This window comes from Anser anser, assembly GCF_964211835.1.
Source record: "Anser anser genome assembly, chromosome: 18".
Lineage (NCBI taxonomy): Eukaryota > Metazoa > Chordata > Aves > Anseriformes > Anatidae > Anser > Anser anser.
In genome coordinates, this window is record NC_139739.1 from 6,790,338 (window position 1) to 6,804,184 (window position 13,847).

The following is a 13,847-nucleotide window of genomic DNA, read 5'->3' on the forward strand; positions in this document are numbered from 1 at the left end:
AGACAAACTAAGACGATATCGCTCTGAGAGACAGTCCTAGGTTTTGACAGCCTTGGAGGATGCTGAGCAACTCACTGCTGTCAGGACTGAACTAGGTAATTCACACAGAGAAAAAAGGGCCATGGTGAATTCAAGCCCTGGTAGAGCAGACCAGAGGTGTATCTTAAGCACGTGCCATCTGCTGTGATCTCATGCTTTGTGAAAGCCAAATGTTCCTCTTCTGCAAAAGCCAGTTGCGGGGCAGAGATAAGGCTACTCCTCTCACAAGATCTGACAGAATGGGGAGTAAGAGTAAACTCAGCTGAAGATGGGCTGCTTCGTCAAGACATGTAAAGAAATCACCTGGAAATATGCCGGTGCTGTGGCCTGAGCTGGTCACAAAGAGCCCGTTTGCCTCCATCTTATGACTGCATCCCAGTAACATCTGCTGTTATTGCATTTCAGCATCAACTTCCTGTAGCTCAGCGTGAGAAATATCTTCTCCTAGGATAAGGAAAGGAAAAAGTAATTAATAGATAAGGGCCTTCCCAGTGGAGGCTGATTTGCTTTCTGATCCACAAAGCACTGCAGATTAAAAACTGGAACTAAACAATTCATAGAAAACTGAAACTGCTGGAGAGGCGGGTGCTTTTTCCTTCACAGATTAGGGAGACTGGTACCCTCATCTGCAATCAGGGCTGCAAAATTCCCCCGTCCAGCATGCCGACTAATAGCTCCATTTGCTTCATTAAAAGAAGGGTGAAATGAAATTTCCTGCACTGATTAGAAATGTGGAGAAGGCAATCACTGTCATTTGCATTCAATCAGATGTTTGTTCCCCCTGATAGGAGAGCATGAGGATTATTTGAAAAGCACCAAACAAGTGCTATGCCATTTCACTAATTAAACCCACCCTCCCGCTCTAAAATTGATGAATAATGGCTGAACTTGACTCATAATCCCTTTGTCTTCTATTATTTACTCTTTTTAACAGTGATTTATGGCATGGTAGTGCTTTCATTATTCTTGTTAATTACCTCTGTTCTCTACTTCAGCTTGTAAAATGTAATTGCCTGAAACATAAATCTAGTCTTGCCACCTATATTCACACGTCATTAATATTATTTAGACCATTCTTATAAAATCTTTATAAAACATAATTACATACGTGCCATTAAGTGCTACATTGTGCTGAGGATGCACTAAGCCTTTTTTGAGGACTAGTTAGTCTGGAGATTAAACCTTCCTGATCGTGTTAACACGTTTGTGCTCCCCTAGGAAAAAAAACCACTAACTGGTCAATGAATGTCGTAGATCTGTCTAACACACCTCCCTGAGCCTGCAGGCCCTGCTCAGTGGCTACTAACACTTCTGCCACAGGGGAGCAGAGGCCCTTTAGCTCTCCTTCTCTCCCCACCCTCGGAAAGAATAATTTCACTGAACGGAGCCAAGATCACCAGGCAAAAGTGCAGCAAACAAAAGCAGCAGCTACTCACTCGACTGATTATCGAGTTTCTTTCTGTGTGCAGATAATCCCCAAACAAATTATATCCATCCTCGCTGTCCCTGATATTTCAAATCAAAAGAACTGCGTATCAGAGAACACTCTTCTGCTGCCTTTTTTTTTCTTCCGTTGTAATTTTTAGTATTGCTTATGATTATACGTAAGAAGAAAATCTATTAGAAGGAGAGGAAATGCATTATCCCCAGCTGATTGTTGACATGATATTAGCTCAGCGTTTGTCAGGTTGCTGGTAATGAACAAGTTTATACGCAGCACTTCATCTCCCCAACAAAACACTTGGCTATATGAACAGTGGTAATATCCCATCTGAGCCTAGTGAGAGAGAAACATGTTTATTATTTCTCAAAAAAAAATAATCTCATTCCTCCCCTGATTCATCTACGGCATTATTGCCTAAGTGTGCATTTGGAGGTACTAGACCAGCTAATGTAAGCCCTTCAGCCAGCAAGTATTATCAAGTGTATTTCCATTACCTTCCATTCTCTACAGTCGTAGGAAGGCGAGCCCGTAACATATTGCGACTGCATTTACAGTTGTTAATTACTGTAAATTTGGTGCATGAGATAAGAGCATTTGCTCTCTGCAGGTCTTGCTCCTGATGTATCATGGCTATTACTGCTTTTAGCTGGATCACAGCGCTGAGGGCCCAGCCGGGGCGGTTTCTCCTGCCTTGCACCAGGGTGTGAGACCCGAATCAGCCCCTCCTGGCAGCACTTGCTGCCACCAGGACTTCATGGCTCAAACAAAGAGAAAAGAGCAGGGTGTAGCCTGACAGATGAAATCAAGACTCTTTTGCCATCTTTTCCTATTCTTCAGAAGACTGCAAGGAAAAAAATTTCTCCTGCCTGACCCGACATGTGGTTTATTCTGTAACGGCATTCTCCATAATGCATTTTGCCTGAGGAAAGTGTTGTAACTTGGTTATGCTGGGGGAGAGCACGGAAATGGGAAGAGAAAGCTGTCTTCAAACCAGTTTTGTAAATCCGTGCCAGATTGGGGTAGGCAACATGAAAGATGCAGGTCAGAGGGCATGTTCACCATCAAGTGCAGTTCCCCGAATTAGACAGATTCATTCTTTTCTTTTCAGGGAAAGGTTGCTTCTTAAAATCAAATCTATCCAGTATAAGCCATAGAGCAAACCCAAGTTCTGGGACCTGGCTCCCTTTTTTCTCAGTGCAGGCCTGTTGCAGTTTACATGCCTTTTGGAGATTTGTCTCAAGAAAGGTAGACAAATCCCCCTCCTATCCTAATTTAAACAGCTGGAACTAACTCGCCAGTTGAAGTAGTCATTCCATAGGCTCCCCCTAGGACCAGGCATGAGGCAGTTGATGGATTTAGTTTTGCCTTCCTCTAGACCACCTTTCCTCACAGCCAGGGAAGCTGCTGTGTGCGTGGCTTCCTAACAGGAAGCTGCCATAGGGTGGGCACCAGTGGCACGGATGGAAATGCTCACCATGGTCCGGTGTGTATCTTACTGGGAAGACAGCACACGAAAAAGGGTGGTGACTTAATATGAACTACCAGCAGACAAACCCTCCCAGCCATGAGCTGCTGTGGGATTAAACAGCTGTGGCATCCTTATGAACACAAATCGGTTGAAAAAGCAAAGTCATTTTTAGCAACAAAAGGAGGGAACGAGCTGGGGACAGAGGTTTTTGCTCCTCCCACAAGCATGCCCTCAGCCATTTTTCTGCCTTGGGGAACAGCGGTGTGTTCTGCTGAAAATTCAGATTTCATGCCTATGTGTCGCTCGCCCCTTTGTTTCCCCTCTGGCAAGTGCAGCTCTGGGCGCGGGGAGTGCTGCCCTGTGCAGAGCCGTCCTGGTGTCCCCTGCTTCCCACCGCCTCGCCAGGGCCAGCTGGAAATACAGACGGCCAAAGCAAATGCTCAGCAAGGATGGCTGTGCCACGACGTGCTTCTTGCAGGCAGACGTTAGGGGAAAGTAGTTTTGTGTTGAGTGGGTCTGTAAAACTTATGAATTATCCTTTCGTAGTAGCGAGGGTGATAAATGTAGCATGGAATTTCTCTTCAGCAAAACAGCAAACCTAAAGAGCAAGGAGGAGCACGAACAAACAGTTGTATTCTGAGAGCTGCTTTTGCTGTTGGTACATCATCGTAATGACTTTCAGGCAGCTGTTATGCGTATTCCAAGGAAGGAAGAAAAAGTGAATCAAAGATCGTACATTAGAAATTCTGGAATCAACTCCGGAGACTAAAAACACAGGTGTAAGAGGAAATAAACTGAGACCTGGTATTGCTTAGGTATTCCTACAGACCAGAAGAGCTCACGAGGAGTCAGAGAAGATTCTGTGACATGTGTTCCCATTTCTCAGCAGAGCAGTGGAACAGATTACTTAAAAACCTCTTCTGTTTTTATCTTCGTGACTCTAGGAAGAAAAGTCCTAAACACAGAAATCCCTGAGCATGGCAGATACTGAGATCTGGATCAGAAGGTACCGGGTTCGTCTTTATTTCTGAATGCATCACACATCACTAAGTGCTTTTTTTTTTTTTCTTTTTTCTTTCTGTAAAATTTTCTGTTGTTTTGTAGTTTTTCCTAAGTTTTACAGTTTACCATTACAAACCTAACACAATTGTATCTCCTGCACAGCTGGGGGTTCCCAAAGCTAGTTTTCTAAAGAAAATGTATTTTCCATCCACTGACTCCACGAGCCTCCCTGCTGAGAAGAGTTTATGCTTAGCTACACTCAGGACATAATAAATGCAAAGGAAAAAGAGGTAAAGTGAGGATTTAAAGAGTTGTATCAAATTTTATCACTGGAAAGTCTGGTGATGAACACTATCCTATTTGGTTCTGCTTAGCGCATTTTGGAGTTCATTTTTCACAGAAACCTCTGCATCCACCTCAGGGATTTTTTTTTTTTTTAAAGTACCTAAATTGCTGAACTGGTCAGACTCTAATTGTGTCTGAAAGGCTACAGTTGACACACACTGGAGACTTAATTATGTAGTGTGCAGCTCCATCTGTCAGCTGCAATATCTTTTGTTACCAAGAATTAGACTTCCATAGAAGATGACGTGACAGGCTCAATTTGCTTTCACAAGGATAACTGTTATGTGGGCATTTAAATGATGCTGGAAATTAGGACAACATTTACATTTCTTGTGTAGACAGTGAAAGACTATTTACAGCAAGGTTTGTGCAAAATATGAGACTAAGATTGAATGTGTGGCTGCCAGTACAATGCTGAGAACCAGGAAACAATTAATTAAAATATCATGAAATGGAGGGTGGTCTGACACAGCACTGTCTGAGTAATGAGGCACCCATACACATATAGAAAACATCTGAAGTGTTTGTTTTTGTGTGAAGGTAAGGGAAACAGTATTTGCATTCAAGAGCTCTAATGGCAAATCTGACAGCAAAATTTAAAGACCATAAGATCCCGGTTTGGGAGACAGAGAGGATATAGTTTTTTCCTAGGCCAGAGATTTTTCATCACTGACTGTGATAGAAGGAGCCAAAAGACTTCCAGACCAGGACTTTTTAAATCTTCATGAACCCATGGCTGCAAAAAGGCAGCTCGACTGCAGGTGTTAAATACCTTTAGGGGTCTGATTCTTTCTTTCTAGAACTTACTCTGTACGTGGTGCTTGGTAAATCCAGCTGTGGGTTACTTTGGCCTTGCTGCCCCCCAGACACTCATTTAGCTGAGCTAATCCGATCACTTATGTCCAACGGCCTGGAGCCTTCAGGGGACACCAGTACCACTGTATCACATGGCAGCATAAAAGGAGAAAAAAATGTTATTTTCAGAAACTACATGTGAACCGTAAGTTTTCCTACAAGATTTCACAATCATGTTTTCTTACTTTTTAACACACATCTCTGTCCCATTTCAGTTTGTGAAGCCCACACAGACTATGTGAGAAGCCAAGCAACTGATGCCAAGGTACTGGCACGTTTAGAGTGAACAAAGAGAAGAGGGAAAGATGCAATATGCGGGATTTTGGTATTTGTTCTAAAATGAACAGACTTTTTCATTATAAAATGCTTTTATGGCTGATTTAATTTGAAGGGGGGGGGTGGATGATGACGACTCCTTTCATTTGCTTGCAGGCTGTGCCATATTTCAACCAATGAACAACAACATTATTTTTAGCAAGCTATACATTCATCGTATAGCGATGCATCTGGAAGTCTAACCTGCCATTATGCCAGCATGTAATATAGAGTTCTGAAAAACTCTCTATATTTATCAGCTTTTGAATTTAACGGTTGTCCAATTAGCGCTAAAATTGTTATAATCTGAGTTTTAGATGAAAAGCTTTTATTGAAAATCTACCAGTAATCTTCTGTAAATGTTAGTCATAAACAATACTGCTAAATCATAAAAATATAACTGCTTGTGATTAATCTGGAGAGAGACTTACATTAACATATGCAGTTCTAAATGGTCTCTCATCCCAGCATTCGATAAGTACTGATAAATTGAATTAGCTTACTTAGTGTGAGGTTTGCTGGGAGCTGGCTTGCAAACCTCCCCTGAATTTCTATTTTTTGCATCCTGGCAAAAGCGTGAAAAATCCAACCACAGATTGGGTTTTGAAAATGGCACCATTCTGTGAGGATCTAACAAAATCCCATATCCGTGCTTTTCTGAAAGTGTCTCTAACATTCATTTTACACTCAGTGCCTACGCAGATTTTACTCTCCAAAGTATAGAGCAATCTGAGTCCAAGCAACCCATGATTTCTCCATAATCGCATCCCATTGCAAGCCTACAGGCTCTGCTCAAATCGAACTGCTTCATGCCTGCTTGCCACGTTTCCCTCTCCTACTTTGCACACTTGGTGTATTTATTTAGATTTGCAATGTGATCTGCAGCCGTGAAACGAATCGGGGACACAAGCAGGGAAGGCTAATGGGCAAACATCCCTAAAGCCTCCAGAGGCCATCCACAGGGGCATGCACAAAGGTGGCCTGGCAGCGGGGCTGCTCAGTACCACCAGTGCTTATAGGGGCCATGCTCCCATCTCTCTTTTGGCAGACGAGGGCTGTGACAGAAGGCCTCGCAGTGGTGCTTTTCCCTTCGGAGGGGCTGGCTGAATGGCAGGGTGCCCACAGCTGAGCCTGGGTAGGCCTGTGTTGTGCTGGGCCGGAGGCCTGTTCCCTGCAGAGACCCACCAGCGAACTGAGTCGTCCTCTGAAGTGAATACCTGTGAAGTGCCTGGGATGCTGGGGTGGAGATGTGATTATTTAACTCCAGTAGTTATATCTTATCCTCCCCTTCCCTTGCTAGAGGAACCACGAGGAGAGAACGGTGCACAGGGAGCGCTGAGGGAGCCAGGCGCTGCCCGTTCAGCAGCCACGCGGGCGCCGGAATACCTATCGCATACGGATAATGCTCCTCGCTTCCCAAATGCACAGATCAAGCAGAAAAACCTCCAAATGGCTCCATTAAATACTGTCTAAACTGACCCCGTGGGAGAGTTTTGACCAAAACAGAAAGCTATGTTTTACTTCAGTAAAATGAGTGAAAAGCTTCTCCAGCACACCAGAAAAAGGTAGAAAACATGCAAATTTTAAACCACCATTTGGTGTTAAATACTTGTAAAAGCTTTTTTTCCTTAGATTAATATCTCACATTTATCTGCTCTATACATTTTGGAGACATAGTGAAAATTACTTATTTCTAATAAAATGTAGCAACTGTACCCTGAGGAAAAATTACTATGTTATGAAATATTTTTCCCCTCTACCACAGCCAATTTAGTTTTCATTTAAAATTCAATAACTGCATCATACTCAGAATCTTCCACCTCCTGTCATAATGACTTTGAACAAAAACTGTGCTGTAAACAAGGAAGATTAGAAAGACATTATTGAGGTAATTTCTCCCCAAATTTCTCTCACACGGACAGAAGTGCAGGAAGGAGATGCAACTGCTAGTGTGAATATGATTCAGAAATGAACAGGAAGAAGGAAGCACTTCGTTCCACGTGCTTTGGTGATAAAAGCATTACTTTCTCTACTTCATTTGAGGTATCTTTCACCACTTGTTGAAAGGAAACACATTGTTGTTGTTCCTCTGGGCAGAGCAGGGCTCAATTCCTTAGCTAACGTTTCCGCTAAGCACTGCTGTGCACGTCCAGCTACATCACCTGGTGCCATTCTCTATGCAAAGTGTCTTCACACCTGTGAGGATCATTTTGTCATTATTATTTTAACTAAAAACAACCCCAAGAGCTGGAAGGGAGCCAGTGCTGTGTGGTACACCGAAGGACGGGCGGTGTGATGCTGGCTGCCTTGCATGGAAGCTGTGACTAGTGGAAAGCAGTGGGGAACTAAGCAGTTGTGAGGTTTCTTTTAGAAAAAGAAACAGATATGGCTTTTTTTTTTTTTCCCCCTGAGGTCTGTTGAAGACTATTGCCTTCACAAAGACTTCTGGCATTTTCTTTTCCACCTGAAAATACCACAAGGTTGATCTTCACCTGGGTGAAAATTCCCACCCTCTCTGAGCTCGTGTGCTCCAGCTGCAAAGAAATTCTCTCCTTTTCCACAGAAGCCAGACACAAAACCCACTAGAAACTTTTCAGAGTAAATTGCATTAATCTGTAATTGAAGCGAGGCCGAGGCCCTGACCCTGCAGTTGCTCTGGGTGCTCTGCCTGCAGGCTCCCATTTCCCCAGGATCCTCTGTCATTTCTAGCTGCTAACAGCTGACCTTGGGGGGCTTGTAACTCTGTGTGAGTTTACCAGAAAGATGATAGCATCTACAATTGTGCTAAAAAATGGGAAATACTCGTTTCCAGTAAAGATGAAAATCATATTGTTACCATAAAACAGCAAAGTTTATTTTATGATCCTCTATTTTTTCCACTCCAATGACCAGGGAAAACCCAAATGCATTTTATAAGGAAACGCAGTGTAACACAGAGCAGCTTTGTGCTATTTCTTCTTTAACTGCTGGAGTTAAAATAATTCATTACCGGTCTTCTATCAAGTCCCACTCCCCATGCCAGCAGTCTTCCCATTACCGGTGAGGGATGCAACCCAGGGCGTCCCACTCCAATTATTTCCCAAGGGCTGTTCTCAGCACACCTTAAACAACTTTGGCTACTGCCAGGCGCATGCTCTCGTGCAGCAGTGACATTACCGGTGTTTCACACTATTATGGCGTGATGGGAAAAGCAGAGAACAATTTCTGGGAAGAAGGTGAGAATTCATAATGTTGCTATACTTTGCTACACCCAGCTCGCCGTAAATGTCAGGCGGTAAGCACACAAAAAGCGAGGGCTGAATTAATCACAGCAGAAGACGTGCTCGCAACCTGTTCAGCGCCTGCGGGCCAGCCATTTCTGGGAAAGGAGAGAATGAACTGGAAGTGACTGGGTCAAAATGGGGACAGAAAATAGGCCTTGATAATTGATCTTACCTGCTTTGGGACATATAAAAGAAGGGACTAGGATGGGGTCTAACACATTTCTCCTCTGCCCCTCCTTCCACGCTCATGGCCCCTCCATTGCAGCACCTGAATTTCAGTGTGTGCACAGCAAGTCCCAGGGTTCCGGTCAGTCAAAAAAACTATATTTCCTCCAGTTACATTATCTGCTCCCTCAGATGTTAGACTGGCCATTAAAGTCAACTTAAATGTTAACATCAAAAGCCATTTTTCCCTTACCTCTCCAGAGCTGCACAACAGAACCGACCCGAGCAGCTGCCTTCTCCCTGAAGTAGGTCTGTATTCTCCTATTTAACAAAGAAGTGCAAAATCAATTCAAAAAAAAATCCTGTTTTGATTCTTCTCCTCTTGTCTGCTCTAATCAATGTACTATAAAATGTTGATAGTAATTTTCTAGGGTTTTGCTAGGTGATTAAGGCAGCCGAGGTCTCTGTATGCCAGACCCTGATCATTTTTATGCTAGACAGTCTCACCAGTGCTCTACAGACACAAGATCATGTTAACACCATTGACTTTCTGCCCTGTGTCATCTGAAATAAACATTTATATCCCAGGAATTGATAGGCCATCTGCAAGCCGAGGTAGCAGGGCATGCCCTTTTTACAAAGCTATGGCATAGGTGTTGGCACGGAGTATGGGAATCTTTTGGAAAAATGGGCTATGAATTGCAAACAGAGATTTCAATGAATAAATCAAACTCCTGCAAGTGAACAAGAAAGTACCAGTCTGTTCTCTGACACGTACAGAGTAAGAACCTGTCTCGCACTGCCAAGGACTCTGTCCTCAGGAAATGAACCCTCAACACAGATTTTCTACATCTGGTGTGCCATCAGGCAAAGCACACTTGCAAAGGTACAGAAAAACTGCAAAAAACTGGTGTAGCTATGTTCCTACTTTCTATAGGTATTAGCATATACATGAACTGCAAGGTGAGACTAATGGTCTCTGCCACTAAAGAATTAGATGTTGAGGTCTAGTATCTAAAAACTACAGTTATTAAGTGAATGCTCCCAAAGCAATTTTAACTTTGGCTAAAAAACATATATGCTTAATTCAACAATTCCAATAGAGGTTGCTCACCTCTTAAAGAGATTTAAGATGGGCCACACAATGGGAGAACACAAGCGAGCAAACTGGACACTGATTTAGTTCTACCATTAACGTTTCTCTGTGATCTGCCCTCATATACAGATGGAAGACGCATTGTTTAAAAGATCTAACAGCCTGAGTCTTACTTGTTCTCACACAAGGACAATTGTTCTACAGAGTAAACCTGCCTAGTATAAGAAACATTAATTTGTTTAGGTACCTGAATCCCATGCAAAGATATGGGATCCATGGCCTGACCCAGACAAATGCAAGTTTTCTAGGACTTTGTTATGATATGCAAGTCTCATTAGGTTAATTATCGGGTAATAGAGTATATTGATAGGAACAGAGGTGTAGCCAGGACAGCCATCAGAATAAAATCTGTAAATAATAATTTTCCATCCTTTTTTCAATTCAGATATCTGAATAGGGTTGTCGTCTAATGGAATCGACTGCAGCTGCATGCAGTTCATTCTGTTGTTCTTTCAGAACCTGGACCAGGTATTATTCATATGACATATTGAAAACTGTGAATTATGACTATTTCCCTCTTCAGGAAGTCAGAGAGACAAAGTCAAGGATGCCAACTGCTGGGAAAGCAGTTTTCTGATGCACAGGTGTATCTCATAACAGTTTTGAAACTACATTCTACTATAAAATAACCTCTGCCTCTCTGATGTCATGGCTGTTCAAGAAGATACGCAAATACCAGTGGCTGATACACCCTTTCTTTTAGAAACTGCTGCATACCATCAATGATTAGTCTATGTTTTGTTATTTTTCCTGTAGCAGTGAACCCCTTCTGTTCAACCACTATTAAGACAGCATTATTCAGTGGATACATTGGAGCCTGGGTACAAAAAATCTATTTGTTTCCAGCGATCATTAGGTAGAGTCCTGAAGCCTGATGTTTTATCACACACAGCTTCAGATATCCATAAAGAGAAAACATGATTCCTAGGCATGACGCCTTGCAACAAGTTCAACACTCTTATGCTAAAAATCTCCTGATATCACCAGTAAATTCCACAGCGGTCAAATTTTGCCTCCTAAACTCTGAAAAAGAAGGTGGTTAACATTTCTTTTGTGTCAACATTTGGGAAACATAGAAGGATGTACTGAAAAAGGTAAGGATGAAAACCCAATTCAGCCGCAAAGCATTGAATATACACAAAAGTTTGCACAAATTATGGCCAGAGAAAATTCCACAGCAAGAGTCAAAGAAAGGGAACATGGAAGTATCTCCAGACAGAGCCCCCCTCACGCCCTCCCACTGTGAAAGTCTTGGTGATTCTGTCCCATAACTGCGAAGATTTGGCACCTGCTAGATTCATGCAGTTGACTCCACTACAGTTCAGCACTTGTCACTAGCCAGCTGTCGATCTTAAAATATCACCTTATTATCTTGTTCTAGGACAAGAAAAAACCTGCTATCTCCTGGAGACCAGCAATGTGTCAACCACCAGAAAATACCAGCTTTAAATTTCATGACAGCCTTTTGCTTTTTCCACCCCGGATCTGCTATTTGGCTTATAGGCATTTTCCTACTCTTCAGTTTTGGGAAAGATAAGAAACAAAAGGTTGGATTCTACTTGGTCTTAATGTCATACCTTTGTGCAAGAGAAAAAGAAAATAATTGCAAAAGTACTTTCTTAAAACCTGATCACACCATGCTGAATCAACAGGCAGTTGGTATTATGAGATAAAAGGATGCTGTTCAGTCTGATTAATCAAATCTGCTTATGCTTGCCAAAGCCTAATTATTCTTTGATCTACATTAATGACTTCAGAAAGCATAGTACACCTGGTGGGAGTACTCAATGGGGAGCATTTTAGACTAAAAGGAAAACTCCTCCCTGTGTCACAAAAACCTAATTTGCTTATATCAGTAGAATCAATTGTTTTATGCATAACTGTGGTCTCCCACAGGTATTGCTGGCTGTATGGAAAGATAATTTATGCAGTTTTTACCAGTATCAAAAGGTATCATTTGACAAACAGCAAACTCCGTCTCAGGGTGACTTTAAAAAACACATCACTATTGCTGTGTGTAGCTTTTTATTGAACAGCCTGGCTGTAACTCACATGAGCACAGACACACGTATCCCAGTACTCTGCATTCTGAGTGAGATGAACAAGCTGCTCATATCCCAATTTAAAATTCATCAGGAGCTTAATTTACAATCCAGATCCACATTCGCATGGATAAGAATGACATGGCATTACAAAAGAAAGAAAAGTCTATGAATAAAGCAATCCATCCCAGCTTTACTTGACTGAAAAACGCTATCATAAAAATACAGTAAACCACTGAAAGCATAAGGTCCCTGCTTGTATGATGGGAACTCATGTCAGGATTTTACTACATCAGGTGGTACTTTATGGTCATCGAATGGTGGAGACGTCCAGGGCCAACTGACATGCAGAGAAATATGATAGAATTATTTCCAGAAAATCTTCCTGGGACTGCAGCAATTTATCACATAAATTTTAAGATTTTCATGAGTAACATATGAATGCAGATGTGTGTGTGAGCACCAGACAAAACAGTAGAACAAAGGTTTAAAGAACGTCTTGCATTTATAACAAGATCAAGCTATGGTAAACTCATAAGCTTCACAACAATCTTTTTTTTGGTCTTCATGCTGTTGGGAATAATCTAGGGAAGAAGATATCCTTTGCTTTACACAGAATATTTGCTCAAATCCCAAGCCAGATACGCATTTTCCCATGCATTCATAGATGAGGCCACATTGACAACCCTCTAAATTTTGAGGAACTGATAGTATTTACTCAAGAATCTCTGCATACAGCACTGAGCAGTGTGCAAAGTGCTAAACTGTGGGAGTTTGTAGGTGCTGTCACAAGAAGCAATAGCGAAAGACTTGGCGGAATGCAACTGGAGAGTCTCCTGCTATCAACTACTGCAAGAATTCAGCTCATCAACCAAAGCAAGAGAGGACAAGTCTTAAATCAAGCACAAGAGAGAAATGATTTAAGAATTTGATGGCAAGATCAATGACGACAACACTTGGCTTCTTTCTTCAGTAGTTTATGAGCACGTAGTATTTTCTCTCGCAGCAGAATTCATTAGTTTAAGGTGAAATGCCGTGGGAGGGGAAAGCAATCATGAATTTATAAGAAAGACATGTTTGTCTCAGATAGCGCTGCCCAGACTTTATTATTATTATTATTTTCTCCATTTGAATACAGATTTCTGCCTACATTTCATTCTTATTCCCTGAGTTGACTTTACTTTAGGCCTTTTGAATTTTAATATCTTGGGCATAACTTGTTTAATATACTGATGGGTCAAACGCCATGGCTGTGCCAGAATACGCGGCCATGAGACAGCACAGCACTTGGAAGAGAGGTGCAATCCTGCTTGCAGAGAGCCGATGAGGAGCATGTTGACCACACCATCAGGCACTGCCAGTACACGGGACACACTTCATTTGGCACTATTGCAGCTCGAACACACGGGGTGTCCAGAGGCTTTAGTTGATATCAATCGATCAGTGGGACTTCTCTCATTTATAGCAGCAGACGTTCTTGCCCTGTTATGTTTGCTTTGTACCATCATTTCCGTCTCATCAAGAAACAAACTCAATTATACTTTTTGCTGCTCCAGGCATAACTAATCAGTGGGCAACTCCCTCAGTAAGCCCAGCCATTTCAAATACCTCCTCTCACCGGCAGATACCTCCAAAAAGAAGTGTTACTTCTATACCCCTCAAGGGGTGCATGCACAGTCATTAATCTTTCTTTCATCTCACAGAATGCTAATAAAACAATCACCTCCCTATCCCCGAACTGGGTAGGTCCTAA

General features: G+C 42.2%; 1 long non-coding RNA gene across 2 annotated transcripts in view; it reads right to left on the bottom strand.

Annotated features, from left to right (window-relative positions):
- The window catches only part of LOC310883274, a 67,523-nt gene that overhangs the window by 4,047 nt on the left and 49,629 nt on the right, over positions 1–13,847 (bottom strand). For both annotated transcript variants that reach the window (XR_014573441.1, XR_014573442.1), the window contains exons 2-3: positions 9,150–9,217; positions 343–483 (exon numbers count right to left, since the gene is read on the bottom strand). This is a non-coding gene — a long non-coding RNA (uncharacterized lncRNA). The remainder of the gene's footprint in view (positions 1–342; positions 484–9,149; positions 9,218–13,847) is intronic.